This window comes from Doryrhamphus excisus, unplaced genomic scaffold, assembly GCF_037039965.1.
Source record: "Doryrhamphus excisus strain RoL-2023G ecotype Guam unplaced genomic scaffold, RoL_Dexc_Guam_v1.1 HiC_scaffold_24, whole genome shotgun sequence".
Lineage (NCBI taxonomy): Eukaryota > Metazoa > Chordata > Actinopteri > Syngnathiformes > Syngnathidae > Doryrhamphus > Doryrhamphus excisus.
The window spans coordinates 7,169,840-7,184,456 of NW_027621862.1; the positions used below are offsets into that span (position 1 = coordinate 7,169,840).

General features: G+C 43.9%; 1 pseudogene; it reads right to left on the reverse strand.

Annotated features, from left to right (window-relative positions):
* Positions 1-9,010: 9,010 nt before the first annotated feature.
* LOC144895235 (uncharacterized) lies at positions 9,011-14,238 on the reverse strand (annotated as a pseudogene).
* Positions 14,239-14,617: the final 379 nt, after the last annotated feature.

Below are 14,617 nucleotides of genomic sequence, written 5' to 3' on the forward strand. Positions count from 1 at the left end.
CCTTTCTGGACAAACACCTGTGGCCCATATTTCCCGGCGATATTGCACTGGCGAGTGAGGGCCGGGGTGTTGTTGATAGGGGCTTTTTTTGTTCACAGTCCGCATTCTCTGCACCCGTGGTCTAAATTTTGGGTAGAGGATAATGGGGTCCACTGCCCCCATTGATCTGCTCCTTGCAGTCTTGACAATGGGGTCGCCCACCCCCATTGATCTGCTTCATGCAGTCACGGCGGGCGAGGTTTGCTGCCGCTCTGCTTTGCCATGCTGTTTTCTTTACCTTTCCCCGGTCGGTTGGTGGCCTTGATGGGGGTGTTTTGCAGTTGAATGGGTTGTGCGTTGTTGGTTATGGAGCCCGGGGGGTTTTGGGCCCTGGCTTTTGTCGCCACCATGCTGTTTTCCTTGTGGTGGTGTACTGTTCAAATCAAATCAACTTTATTTGTAGAGCACTTTTCCTGCAAAGACATGCAACACAAAGTCATTTACAGAATTAAAAACAATTACACACACACACACACACACACACAATCACACACAGTAAGGAGACATGGCATGGCACTGAGGATCAAGGAAACGCCACCTTTGGGGCCGTCCACACTGGGAGAAGCCGCAGGCCGTGCCATCGGGGGACCAGCACCCGGGCCCCTCGACTCAGACAGACGGGCAGACCCCCACATCAAAGGGAGGAACCCCCAGCTGGCCGGGTCGAAGGGACACAAGGATGGCACCCCCTCAGCAGACCCGACACAGCCCCCAGTGTCCCCCAGCTAAAGACTAAGAGCATAAAATAGGACTAAAAAGATAAAAACATAGGAAAAGTTTAAAAATATTAGTTAAAAGCCCAATTAAAAAAGTGTGTCTTTAATCTTTTTTTTTTTTTAAATATCAACTGTATCTGCAGTCCTGAGGCTCTCCGGCAGGCTGTTCCATGGGTGGGGGCCATAGTGGCTAAATGCTGCCTCCCCGTGGGTTTTTGTTCTGGGTTTTGGTATAGTTAAAATTGTTAAATTGTCCGCGGGGGTTGATATGGTAAAAGCAGATGGCAAGGCCGTTAAGACATTTAAAAACCAGTAAGAGAATCTTAAAAAATGATCCTGAAGCGGACGGGGAGGTAATGCAGCGACTTTAAAACCGGTGTAATATGCTCCCGCCCTCTGGTCCTCGTTAGCACGCGTGCGAGTTCTGTAATAATTGGAGATTTAAAATACTTTTTTTTGGGAAGACCAGAGAGCAGGGCATTACGGTAATCTAAAGCATGCATTAGCACCTCCGTACTGGCCTGAGAGAGAAACGGGCTATGGCTATGTTCTTAAGGTGATAAAAACCTACTTTTGTTATATGTGGGATAAAGTTTAGCTCAGAGTCAAAAATCACGCCCAAATTTTTTACAGATTCGGCTGGTTTAAGATCCTGTGACGAGGTTGCAGTAGGAACCCGGTTCGGATTCCAGGATGCAAAGGACATTGTGGTAAACGCGGTTAAAGTCTTTTAATAATCTTTCGTGACAACAAGGGGGGTAACCAAGGACAACAGCATAACAAAGGAAAGAAAAGATGGCGCGGGTATAAGCCAGGAAATTAAAGTACCAACAGGGACCTGCGGAGCCACAGGGCGTGCAGCAGGAGTAGTCCACGTCGACTGGAGGGCACCTGGGATTGCTGATGAAACAGGGAGGTCCGGACGTGAGGGCATATGGAGTGTAGACCAGAACAATAGCCGATTGCCATCCAGTCGCCACAGGTGGGTATAAATGGGGGAAATGGAATGCAAAACAGCTGTGGCGCGTCCTGTGGCTCCTCCCAAGGTGGGAGTGGAGAAATCTAAAAGGGACAACAGAATTAGTAAGCAATACAACCAAAGGAACATGACAATACCACCCAAGCTACCGAATCACTGTTCAGGTAGGGCGTGACAGATCCTGTAGTTTTGGTAAAAGTTTCTCTCTCTGGCCTTCAGGACCTATAACTAAAACCTCAGTTTTGTCCTGGTTGAGCTGTAGGAAATTCTCTGTCATCATGACTTGATGTCTACAATGCAGTTAAAAAGGGCATCAAGTGGCCCTGAGTCATCAGGAGACGCGGAATTGTATAGCTGTGTATCATCAGCATAATTATGGAAGCTGATGCCATGCTTCCTGATGACGTCTCCAAGGGGAAGCATGTAAAGATTAAAAAATAGTGGACCTAAAATTGAGCCTTGGGGAACCCCACATTCAATTTCATGGGTTCCTGAGGAACATGCATCCATACTTACATAAAAGCATCGGCCTGTGAGATAACAAAACCAGTTAAGAACAGTACCGGAGAGGCCGCCCAGGTATCTGAGTCTATTTAATAAAATGTGATGGTCCACTGTATCAAAAGCAGAGCTTAGATCCAGTAGAACCAAGACTGTAAGCTTTTTGTTATCTAAATTCCACCTGATGTCGTTTAAAGTGCTGTCTCGGTGCTGTGGTTCCTCCTAAAGCCAGACTGATGTTTCTCTAAAATGCTATTTCTGTTTAAAAAGTCATTAAGTTGGTAAAAAAAAACAGTTTTTCTAAAATTTTACTTAAAAACGGTAAGTTGCATACAGGTCGGTAATTATTAAAAACTTTGGGGTCTAGATTGCTCTTCTTCAGAAACGGCGGTGGTGAAGACACCCGTCTTAAGAGAGCAAGTCATGATGTTTAAAAACTGCTCCTCACAGAATCCATAAAGTGATTTTAAGTGTGACGTGGGAATTGGATCTAAAACGCAGGTTGTTGACAGGTTGTATTATCATTCTCCATCTCACAGAGAGTGGCATTTTTTCTCACTGGAAAAATAGGGGTGTTACATGGTGAGTTGTTACATTCTACTAAGGCTTTAGCTTTTAACAAATCTTCTATCACTGGTTCTATTCCTTCATATGCATCTGGTTTTATTGGGTACTGCCCAACACATGGTCTGTAATCATTTTTAGCTTTAATTTGTACAGGTTGGGCACTTTTAATTAGTCCTACGTCTGATGGACCCAGAGACCACAACGTTATTGGTAGGGAGTTGACCACTATTGTCAAATTTTCCTCCTGCTGTCCTGAGCCATGTATTGCCTGCAGATCTGGAATGTAGAAATTCATATCTGCAAGTTGTTCTACAGGCTCCCGAGTCACAAAGAAATCTGATTGGATTACCATTCACTTCTAATGTGACTTCCGATCGGGGATGTTCAAAGGCAAATATCTCTTGTAAATTTAATTCTACTACTGGTTCATCATTTTGTTCTGGTTGTATTTGTTAAGACAAGCCTAGTCATGCTGAATATGGCTTTTGGTCTCTTTTGAACTGGCCTTTGTCACAATCACGGGAGAAGTGACCTTCTTCACCGCAATTCAAACATCCAGTATTGTTGGGGTAGTTTTGTATATTCTGTCTTCCTGTTCCTCTACCTCTGAATCGGCATAACTCTACTTTTGTTACCTTCCTTTTGTGTAAAAAATGTGTGAGTCTTTCTCCTCACTTACTTTTCCTTCATCTTTCTGATACTCATGAAGTAAAACTTCCCTTACTATCTTATATAACTCTTCCTTTTTACAACCTGCACTTTCTGCTCTATCTCTCGCTTTCCTTCCTTCCTTCATCTTCGCCTCGCCTTTTTGCCTTCTTTCTGCCAACTCCTTCCAATATGATAGGTCATCATACCCTTCCTTTTGCTTTTTATTGGTTTGATTCTTGTTCCTTTTTGCTATATCCTGTTGCAATTTTATTAATTTAGGGATCGATAATTGTCCGTCAAAACCATACTTGTTAATCCATATTTCTAGATGGTTTACTTTGGTTGGTTGGCACTGAAACACGTAACACCAATCCTTGCACTTTAGGTCTTCCTTTTTGGCTTGTGGTTTTCCACTTTTATTTCCCATCTTGGGAATAATTTGGTCCCTGTTGTGATGAGCTTCCTAGGGAAAACTAACAACAGGGTTGTTTGTCAGTGAGAGAGTAATGAACTTTTCTTTGGGGTAATTCTCAAGCTTCTACCCCGGTGAGGGCGGAGAGGAGAATTCTTGCCTCTGCTTCCTCAAAGACTTACTCTTTTTCTCACCCTTTAATATGAAGACCTGTCTAGTGACAAAATCTCCCATTCACACACTCATTCGTACTTTGAAAACGTTTTCACATTCAAACTGTGAAAAGGCCTTTCACCGCGGAGGCTCTCCTTTTCTATCCTAACATGACTGCCAACTCCTCTTTGTACAAAAAAACTGCCAACTCTGTCTTATTGGGAAAGACCGCCAACTCCGTCTTTTACAAAGGACAACTGTCTTTTCAAAAAGACTACTCGAGTGCCGAGCTGTCCTATTGCACAAGACTGCCAAGTCCGCCTTATCACAAAAGACTGCCAGCTCATCTTCCTACAGAAGACTGTCGAGTCTCTTTGCTTGCCAGCAACTAGTATAGAATCAGAGTCAGAATCAGAAAAGGGTTTATTGCCAGGTATGATCAAACACATACGAGGAATTTGTTTTGGTGAAGTAGGTGCAGACACATCTATTGAAAAAGAATGAAAAAAACAAAATATACAGAATAACAGTATAAATATATGTACACATTCTGTTTTTTGTTTCTTATTCCGGAAGTGCAGTCTGACTGTTTTTTCCTAAAAGTCCAAACTGGGCGTTAATGTAACGCATATAATGAAAGTGTCAAAGTGGCAGGATGAGGCAGAGGTGGGGTGTGAAGAGTGTCAGGTGGGGTTCCGGGCCTTGTTGATGAGGCTGACAGCAGACGGGAAGAAACTGTTCTTTTGGCGTGGGGTTTTGGTCCTGATGGACCGCAGCCTCCTGCCAGAGGGGAGCGTCTCGAAGAGTCTATGTCCGGGGTGAGAGGGATCGGCCACAATCCTTTCTGCATGCCTCAGGGTCCTGGAGGCATACAGATCCTGGAGGGACGGGAGATTGCAGCCAACCACCTTCTCTGCAGACCGAATGACACGCTGCAGCCTGCCTTTGTCCTTAGCAGTGGCAGCAGCGTACCAGATGGTGATGGAGGAGGTGAGGATGGACTCAATGATGGAGGTGTAGAAGTGCACCATCACTGTCTTTGGCAGGCTGAATTTCTTCAGCTGCCATAGGAAGTACATCCTCTGCTGTGCCTTCTTAATGAGGGAGCTGGTGTTCGGCTCCCACTTGAGGTCCTGGGAGATGATGGTACTCAGGAATCGGGAGGACTCCACAATGTCAGTGTCAATGGTAGAGTCACAAAGGGTGATGGGGACAGGAGAGGCTGAGTTCTTCCTGTTGTCCACAACCATCTCCACTGTTTTTAGGGCGTTGAGCTCCAGGTTGTTTAGGTTGCACCAAGTCGCCAGATGGTCAACCTCCCACCTGTAGGCGGACTCGTCGCCGTCAGAGATGAGTCCGATGAGCGTGGTGTCATCCGCAAACTTCAGGAGCTTGACAGACTGGTGACTGGAGGTGCAACTGTTTGTGTACAGGGAGAAGAGCAGAGGAGAAAGAACGCAGCCCTGGGGGGATCCAGTGCTGATGGTTCTTGTATCAGAGAAGTGTTTCCCCAGCTTCACACACTGTTTCCTGTCAGACAGGAAGTCTGTAATCCACCTGCAGGTGGAGTCAGGCACGCTCAGCTGGGAGAGCTTCTCCTGGAGCAGAGTTGGGAGGATGGTGTTGAAGGCAGAGCTGAAGTCCACAAACAGGATCCTAGCGTAGGTTCCTGCAGAGTCTAGGTGCTGGAGGATGCAGTGGAGGGCCAAGTTGACTGCATCGTCTACAGACCTGTTGGCTCTGTAGGCAGAGGGTCAGTGATGACTTTGAGGTGTGAGAGCACAAGGCGCTCAAAGGACTTCATGACCACAGAGGTGAGGGTGACGGGTCTGATGGTTGAGGTCTTCAAGCAGGCAGGCACGTAGCATGTCTCCAGTGAGGTGTTGAAAATCTCTGTGAACACTGGAGACAGCTGATCAGCGCAGTGCTTCAAGGCAGACGGAGACACAGAGTCCGGTCCAGCTGCTTTCCGGGGGTTCTGTCTCCTGAAGAGTTTGTTTACGTCTCTCTCGTGGATGGAAAGAGTCGTCACTGAGGTGGGTGAGGAGGGGGAGGGGAGGGCCTTTTGTCCTTTTGTCTTTCAAAGCGGCAGTAGAACTTGAACTTGTTCAGATCGTTGGCAAGGCGTCGAACGTTGATGGAGTGGGGGGCTTTAGGCTTTTAGACACCAACCAGAATGAATGAAGCGAACTCACGGGGTGAATAAAAAGGCTTGCAGTTAATGGTGAAAGATTCCAGGTCAGGAGAACAGTGCTGCTGGATCACTGTCACATCGTTGCACCAACCACTGTTGATGTAGAAACAGATTCCTCCACTTTTAGTTTTGCCGGAAAGTTCCATGTCTCTGTCCACGCGATGAAATTGGAAGCCAGCCGGCTGCAGCGCAGAGTCCGGTATTAATCCACAGAGCCACGTCTCAATAAAGATCAAAACCGCAGATGAAGAGAAGTCCCTGTTTTTTCCCAACAGCAGTTGTAGTTCCTCTAGTTTGTTGGGAAGTGAACGCACGTTAGAGAGAAATATCCCGGGTAGCGACATGCGTAATCCCTGCTGACGAAGGCGCACGAGTGCGCCAGCTTGTTTTCCTCTCCTCTGGCGTTTCACTGCGTGTGCAAAAGTGAGCGCACCTTTGACCAATATGTCCAAAATTTCCGCTGTTGGAAGCAGAAATTAATGGAAATAAATCCTCTGGTGTTGCTCCCCTGATGTTCATGAGCTCTTCTCTGGTGAAAGAGCTCCCGGTACCGGTGCAAAAAACAGTTTTATAACATAAAACAAAGCAAAGCAAGGCGCACCAACACACCGAGGCAGCCGTCCGCGGCGCCATCTTGGAATACATACACAATACACAAGGCTTTTAGCACCAGGTGACAAACCTTATTGACTCGCGGGCCGCACTCAGCTCTAGGGGTCAAAAACCCTTAGCGGGCTGCATGCGAACCCCAGGTCTCAGTTTGCTCACCCCTGCTTTAACACAAAAGGACAATGCCCTTTCTCACACTCTGCACCGGGTGACAAACCTTATTGACTCGTGGGCAGCACTCAGATATTGGATTAGTGGGCCGCATGCGGCCCCCAGGTCTCAGTTTGCCCACCCCTGCTTTAACACAAAGGGACGGCGCCCTTTCACTCACACTCTGATCAAAAGTGTCTTCCTGTTTGTTGTCTTCTCTACCGTCGGTATCCCGTCAACCTTCAGCTTCCAGTTGTTGAACTGAGAAGACAGCCCATCGAAGGGTTTTGTCTGCCGTGGCCACAGTCTTTCAGTCTTGTCCGCTCCACAACTGGACTCCTTAGGTATCTTGGGATCCGGCTCGAATGACCAAGTAAATGTCAGGTTCAAACTCCTGGGACACTTGTAAAAACACTTAAATACAGAAATACAGAAGAGACAGACAACAATATTCAAAGTTTCTCGCAGCGAGGAGAGTGAAACCACATACCCAGTGACATGCCGCTCCACTCTGAATATGCAGTTCACACTCCTCTCTTTTTATTCTCTTTCTTGTCCCAACTACATGGTCGTGCAACTCTAAAGGGGGGTGGGGAGCAGTTGCACGAGCTGTATTTGATTGTCTATGTGTGTGTGTGTATGTGAGAGCAATTACTTTTATTGTTTTATTAGTTCTTATCTTGACACATTCTTGCAGGATTAACATGAACATCTGCTGGGTCGCTGTTGGCGCATCCAGGCACCTCCAGGACCTGGGGGGTCTCTGATCAGGGTCACGGGAACATTCCTTCTTCAGCACATTCAAACACTTTCTATTGTCTAAGCAAATGGATATAAGGGTGATAACTAACAAAATAATACTTGCATTTACATTTTATTCTAACACTACTACATTAGCAGTCATGGAACTCACAGAAAAAATAGCGACAGCAATAGATAATAAGGAATATGCAATAGGTATTTTTATGGACTTACATAAAGCATTTGATACGATTGACCACAACTTATTAATAAAGAAGCTGGAAAGATATGGGATCAGAGGTATAGCACAAAGGTGGTTACACGATTATTTAAATCATAGACAACAATATGTGCAACTAAATGATAATAAATCTGATCTACTGAATGTGACATGTGGGGTACCACAAGGCTCTGTGCTGGGTCCTAAATTACTTATATATATATATATATATATATATATATATATATATATAAACAACATCTGTAATAAATCTAAGCTGTTACATTTTTTTTTTGCCGATAACACAAATGTATTATGTACTGGTAAGGATCTAAAACATCTCCTGGTTACAGTGCAGAGGGAGCTTAGAACCATAAAAAGATGTCTCGCATTAAAGAAATGATCACTAAACCTACATAAAACCAAATATATTATATTTGGAAACCATAAAAAAATAAAACAAAATAAAATAGAGAATAATGAAATTGAACGAGTAAAGGAAAGCAAATTTTTAGGAATTATTTTAGATGACAAACTAAGCTGGAAATCACATAAAAACCATATAAAAAACAAAATATCAAAAATAATTGCAATACTACATACAGTAAAGTACATCCTCAATAAACATTCTCTACAATTAATATAACTCTTTTGAGTTATATATATTGTTTATGGCATTGAAATCTGAGGACACACTTACATAACCATTGCAAAACCAATTTACATGATGCAAAAGAGAGTAATATGGATAATAATGATAAGCAATCAAGCTGCTTACCAAGCACAAACAAGTAAACTTTTTTTTACATTCACAAATTGTAAAATTTTACGATTTAATTGAATTCAAAACTGTGCAAATGATGCTTAAGGTAAATAAAAACATGCTCCCAAATGTTGTCCAGGGGATGTTTCAGATTTGTGCTCGTCAATATGAACTAAGAGGAATGAGCGTGTTTGCAAAAGGGAAAGTACGAACAAATGTAATAAACATGTGAGACCACCTGAACTTATTTTACAGACGAGAAGACTGCCAGAAGAATGCTGAAGTGGAATATGTGTGAGCGTGTGTGTGTGCCTTTTAAATTTGGTTTTTAAAAGAGCACAAAATCCCTTCATGGTCACTGATTCTACATCAAAGTGTGATGTTTTGACATATACATGGTCAATTAGTGTACCCTTTTCTGTGGTAGGATGTTTGACTGACTGGCAGAACCCTTTCCTAGCCATGAATGTGCTGATAGTGGAAGATTTTAACAAATTTTCATTAAAATCTCCCAGTACGACAATGCTGGCGTACTTCTGGTGCAACCAATCCAGCAGCGTGCCAAGGTGACCTTGAAACAACGCCATTGGATAGGAGGGTGGTCGATACACAACTGCTATTAACACACTGGGTGAGGAGCAGTTCACCAGTAAAACTTCCAAGTTGAAGTTTGGGGCGGAGACAACACTACAGTGCAGGTGGTCTGCAATGTACATGCCAACTCCGCCATGCTGTTGCCCTTGTAACTCTACCAAAGCAGGATTACTGCTGGAGTAAGACAAACATCGTGGTTGGCTATGAAAATGATACCCAGGAATGGTTACACTGCTGGGTGTACATGCCGTTGGCAGCCATGTTTCTGTCACAGCGATGCAGTTAGGCTGCAGGTGCTGTGTACATGCTGCCAAATCTGACGCATGTTTTGTCAAATTTTGGACATTTATCAAATAAATTGTGAAATGTGGTGGTTGTACATTTTGTGGTGGTTCACTTTCTGTCAAAAATGGTGGCATCCTTCCTACAGCATCCTTAATGGCATCGTTACAGTATATTTTTGCTGCATCAAAGTCCTGAATAATCAAACCAGTTAAACCTGTGACCCGACTCAATGCAAACATATGCCTGCCCTGCGGAAAACACCCTGTCCAGACACACAACTGCATTGCTCACGGTAATGTACTGTGCAAGCCCAAGCGAGCTTCAGAGGGAACTGGTGACGCATGCCACCACTTTTAGTAACTTTCTCTTCCTTTGTCTTTTCGTGTGATCGATTCATTAACAGTTTGTGTGCGCCTTTGTCTGCCTACTTTGTCATCATCAAATTTTACATAAATCCTACTGGGAAATGTGTCATCCTTTTGGAAAACTATGTCAGAGACGGTGCCACAAACCCCGTTAACTAAGCCGTCTTCAATATCAATGTTTTTGCAAAGCATTACACGTGCATCTTTAGCGATGTGCAGAGTTTCCTCTAAACACGTGTTGTAAACTTTGATGTGGTGCCCAACTTTTTTTTCTAATTTACCGGATTTTTTGTTCTGGCTGTAATCCTGAGCTTTCACTGTTGTGTACTGTGGGCATATTTTGAAAAGATGGTTTAAGTTGTATTCATTGACTTGCTGATTGGTTGGGAAAATGTGTAATGCGGTGCTGACTTCACCTGTTTCCCGCTGTTTTAGAAGTGTGACATCCGTTTCCAACAATGCCGCGACTTTTGGATGTTTCCGGAGTCTATTTAGCAACGCTGCAAATACATTATCTTTTTGACGCACAATCGTTGTGAGTTCGACCACACGAAAGAGACTGGTCCACAAGTTAAAAGTTGCATCTTCAACATAGAGAGGCTTTCCCTTGACTTGCGGCAACTGGTAGAAATCACCTACTGCAATGATGCTGACGTTGCCAAAAGCAGCATAGTCCCCAGTTTGTTTAATTTGTCGCAACCTACCATGAATGTACGTGGTGGTTGTGATCAACTATTGATATTTCATCGATTATCAAAATTTGGAGGTCCGCGAACTTGGCACGCAAGGAATTCACCGTTTCCTCACCCAGTGGTGTGTAAGGCAAACGGGTATCCTTGCCAATGCTCAAGGTGCTGTGTATGCTTGCTGCATTCAAATTGTAAGCAGCAATCCCTGTTGGTGCTGCTAGACAGACAGAAATATTCTCCTGTTGCCGACACAGTGTTGACAACAACCTGGTAGCCTCATATTGGATGGCTTTAATTAGGTGGCTTTTTCCTGTCCCGGCACCACCTGTGATGAATAAATGTAATGGCTCTGGTTTTTTCCCACCTATTTTATCAAGGCACCACTGTCTAATTTTGTAAAAAATGTCCATTTGAGTATTATTTAGGGAGCGTATCAATGCCAAGCCATCATTTCGACTCATTGACTTTTGCTTTTGTAAGTTTAGAACGGTTTTGTTTTCATTTGCCAAGTCAGGTATTACTTCTGCCTCTTCTTCGACCAACTGCTGTTTTTTCCGACATTCTTCTTCGCACTGTCGCCTTTCCAACTCTTGTTCTGGACACAGCAGACACCACACATCCTCAGCAACACCGCTGTGTTCAATAGATCTTTGGATGCTGTCCAGTTCATCCCCGTCATTGTCAAAATGTTGTTTATTTGTTTCCACTATGGATCGAACAGAATGCATCGACCCATCATTTAATCGGACCGCACCATTGTCATAAAAGTCTTCAAATGTTGGGCAATTGGCAGGTCTTAACTGCAAATCCACCCGGTATGGCAGATACAACTGCAAAAGGCTACGATAATACAACTCTGGGTTTTTGGTTTGTGAAAAGCGCGCAGAGCGTACTACGGCAGGTTTGGTCCGTGTACGTTTTGTCACATGTCCGTAGTTGTTTTTAAGTTCTATTTTGGATGCCGACCTTTCGTTTTTGCTGATGATGCGGTATTCGGAAGGAAATTGTGCCAAGCACATGTCATTGAACGTGTCGTCGTTTGGTCTGTTTTTATAACGGTCGACAATGCTGGTCATCCACATGTCTTCTGTTGTTAATTCGGCTGATGAAGCTTTTTGTCGCAAAACACTCAAAGGCAAACTCATTTTGACCACATTGTCCCCTGTTGGAACAAAAACTACTTTACGTGAGCATTCCTTAAGATGCATATTTGTCACCCGGTAAACGGCCTCTTGTGCACACACGTCTCTATTGTGCAGGTACACACTGCCAAGACTTTTTAAGGCCTCTTTGGCACTGACGTTTGGATTGGATCCTGTTTGGATGCTTCTTTCTGGGCATTACTCAGCAGCAATCCAATCTCCCTCTGAGCTTTGGAAATATATGAGATTATATAAACCACGCACGCATACACATCAACCACATACTGGATGTCCATATTAGCATTCCAGCATTTAAGCAGAGGTTTGCTCATTCAATCTCATTGATTTGACGCTTCATTATCACTTCCATACGACGACCCAAGCGGCGGTGTGCGGACTCGAAAGTACTTTGTGTTATACCGAGACTATTGAACAAATGTTCCACACTTTGATACGCGTGGTTCTCTTCAGCGAGCACTTTTTTAATGGATGTCACGATTGCAGACGCCTCTTCTGCTTTCATGCAGCATTTTGGGATGCTTTCGGACATGTTTTAACACCGGTTGATTGGCTAACCTGACAAGTACATGTTTTTTGTCCCTGTCCCTCAAACTGATGGCTAATAAACGTTCGTTCAGACACAGGCTTTGGAAAACCAAAACAACACACGGTGTTTTTCTTTTTGCATGTTTTAGAATGTCGCTTAGAATGCTGCTGTACTGAAGACACTGTCTCTGTCAATCCTTCATCGTGGCTGCAATTCACAAGTAACATATCTATCAATAAACTTGTGACTTCTTCATCCGAGTTAACATCAATACGTGGGGCATTCTCTACCCAGAACAAACAATGTACATGCGGGGAACCACGCTGCTGAAATTCCACCTGGTAAAAATAGTTTACAACTTTGCCAATCGGTTGGCTCCAAGACATTATCACCTCTCTGAGAAAGACATGCCACGGGAAATCAAACATCCGTGCAGCAGTCACAGGATTCCGTCGCAACAAATCGCACCTATCAGCCCACTCCAACTCTGCAGCCGTTTGCATTCTACCCTCTTGCCTCAAAATGCAGTGTATCAAATTCTTCCATCGTAAATCAGCAGATGAAAAAGAGCAAAACCACGTGGGGACACCAAGTTGACGCACACAAGCCAAAATATCACTCTGTGTACTCTGCCAAAAGGCTGGAGTGCCTCTGATGGGCTTCAGAAAACGATAGCCCTGGTCACATTCCAACAATGTCTTAAAGACTCGTCGTTGGTCAACAAATCCTTGGCCATTTTTGCGCTTCCTGACCAATGTCAACTGGCATTAAACAAGTGTCCTGAAACATGCAGTGTTGCTGTCTATCATGGAGAAGCTCATCTTCTGCATCTAGAGGCGGTGTGACATCTACAGCAGGAACACTGTCCTCCACCTGAGAGGCATCAGGTTCCCTACAAAAGTCATTGACCCACTCCTCGTTGTACTCAATATCTCCATAATGCACATTAAACTCTTTTAGGTACCTCAAGGCTTCTCGAATGTGCATGCTGTCTACAAAATGGTACTCGTAGTGTCCTTTGTAAGTCAGCTTCCTTTTGAGCTTGACACGGAGCATAGAGCCTTCCATATTGGACCGTGGCAACAAATTTGTCGTTTCAACAACATTGGCCGGAACACAAGTCACAGGCCCATGGACACCATTTTGGCCCCCTTTAGGCAATGCCAGCATTTTCATGGAGGGGATATTTAATGCAATTAAATGCTGCTCTAAACTGTTCAGGCAATCCAGCTCAGGAGGAATCGGGTCCACCCTCAAATTATTCGCCACACGTTCAGGTGGCATTTCCCCTTTGCTAACCTTATAATGGCAAGTGTAGCAAACCCACAGCTGCCCTCTACCAGACTCCACCAACAAACAAGGAAGCGTGCACTCTGCACTACATTGGTGCAAATACTCCTCATTAATGTACGTGTTCACAAGAGAAGCACTTGCACGATTGCTGTAATGCTCTCTGACACTGCAGGACCTGGTGTTTAAACATCAACCTATGGCACACACAGCAGACAAATTGGGGCCCATTCTTCACTTTATCCAAAAACTGCTCAACAACAACATCAAATTGTTTATCTCGCAACTTTGCAGCATGTCTTCGTGCCTTGACATCTGCCATTACACGCATTTTGTGTTCTAAATTACTGTGACATTTCTTCATACTGGCTAGTTTGACACTGGCCCGGTGCCTTGAATCTATTTTGTCGTTTTACTCTTTTTCTGTGTTGTCCTTCAGCTCTATATTTTTATTGACCCTGTCCCGATGCAAGCTGTCATTTCTATACTTATAGATGCTAGATGTTTTAACTAACTTTTTATGAATTACATCATTTCTATATTTTTCAACACTCATCTTTCTCTGCCTAAAGACTGCTTGTTCTCTGTAATTCTTCATAGTCATTAGTTTCTTTGTCTCCCTTATGTTCATGTCAGCGACAATCTTTACATTTTTTGTCCAGGGCCCTTTTCCTTTTTAGATGTTTGGACGGGCTTACACGTGGAACCATGGACTGATGTTTTTCTTTGCCTGTTTCAACAACATCATTCGAACCAACTGCTACTTCACTATCATCGCATGTACCATTCTGACAAATGCCAAAGCAACTTCCTAACTGACCCTCATTGACACATGTCACACACTCGTAGTGATTACCATTCGAGTTGTCCAAATAAATCCCACGACTGGATTCTGACTTTGAACTATATCTCAACCAACGACCAAAGTAAAAAAAGTAAAAAGTAAAGATATTTTTTCCTAAACTATCCGCTGTAGCCTGTATCTTCACCTCTGTTGCCCAATGATTAAC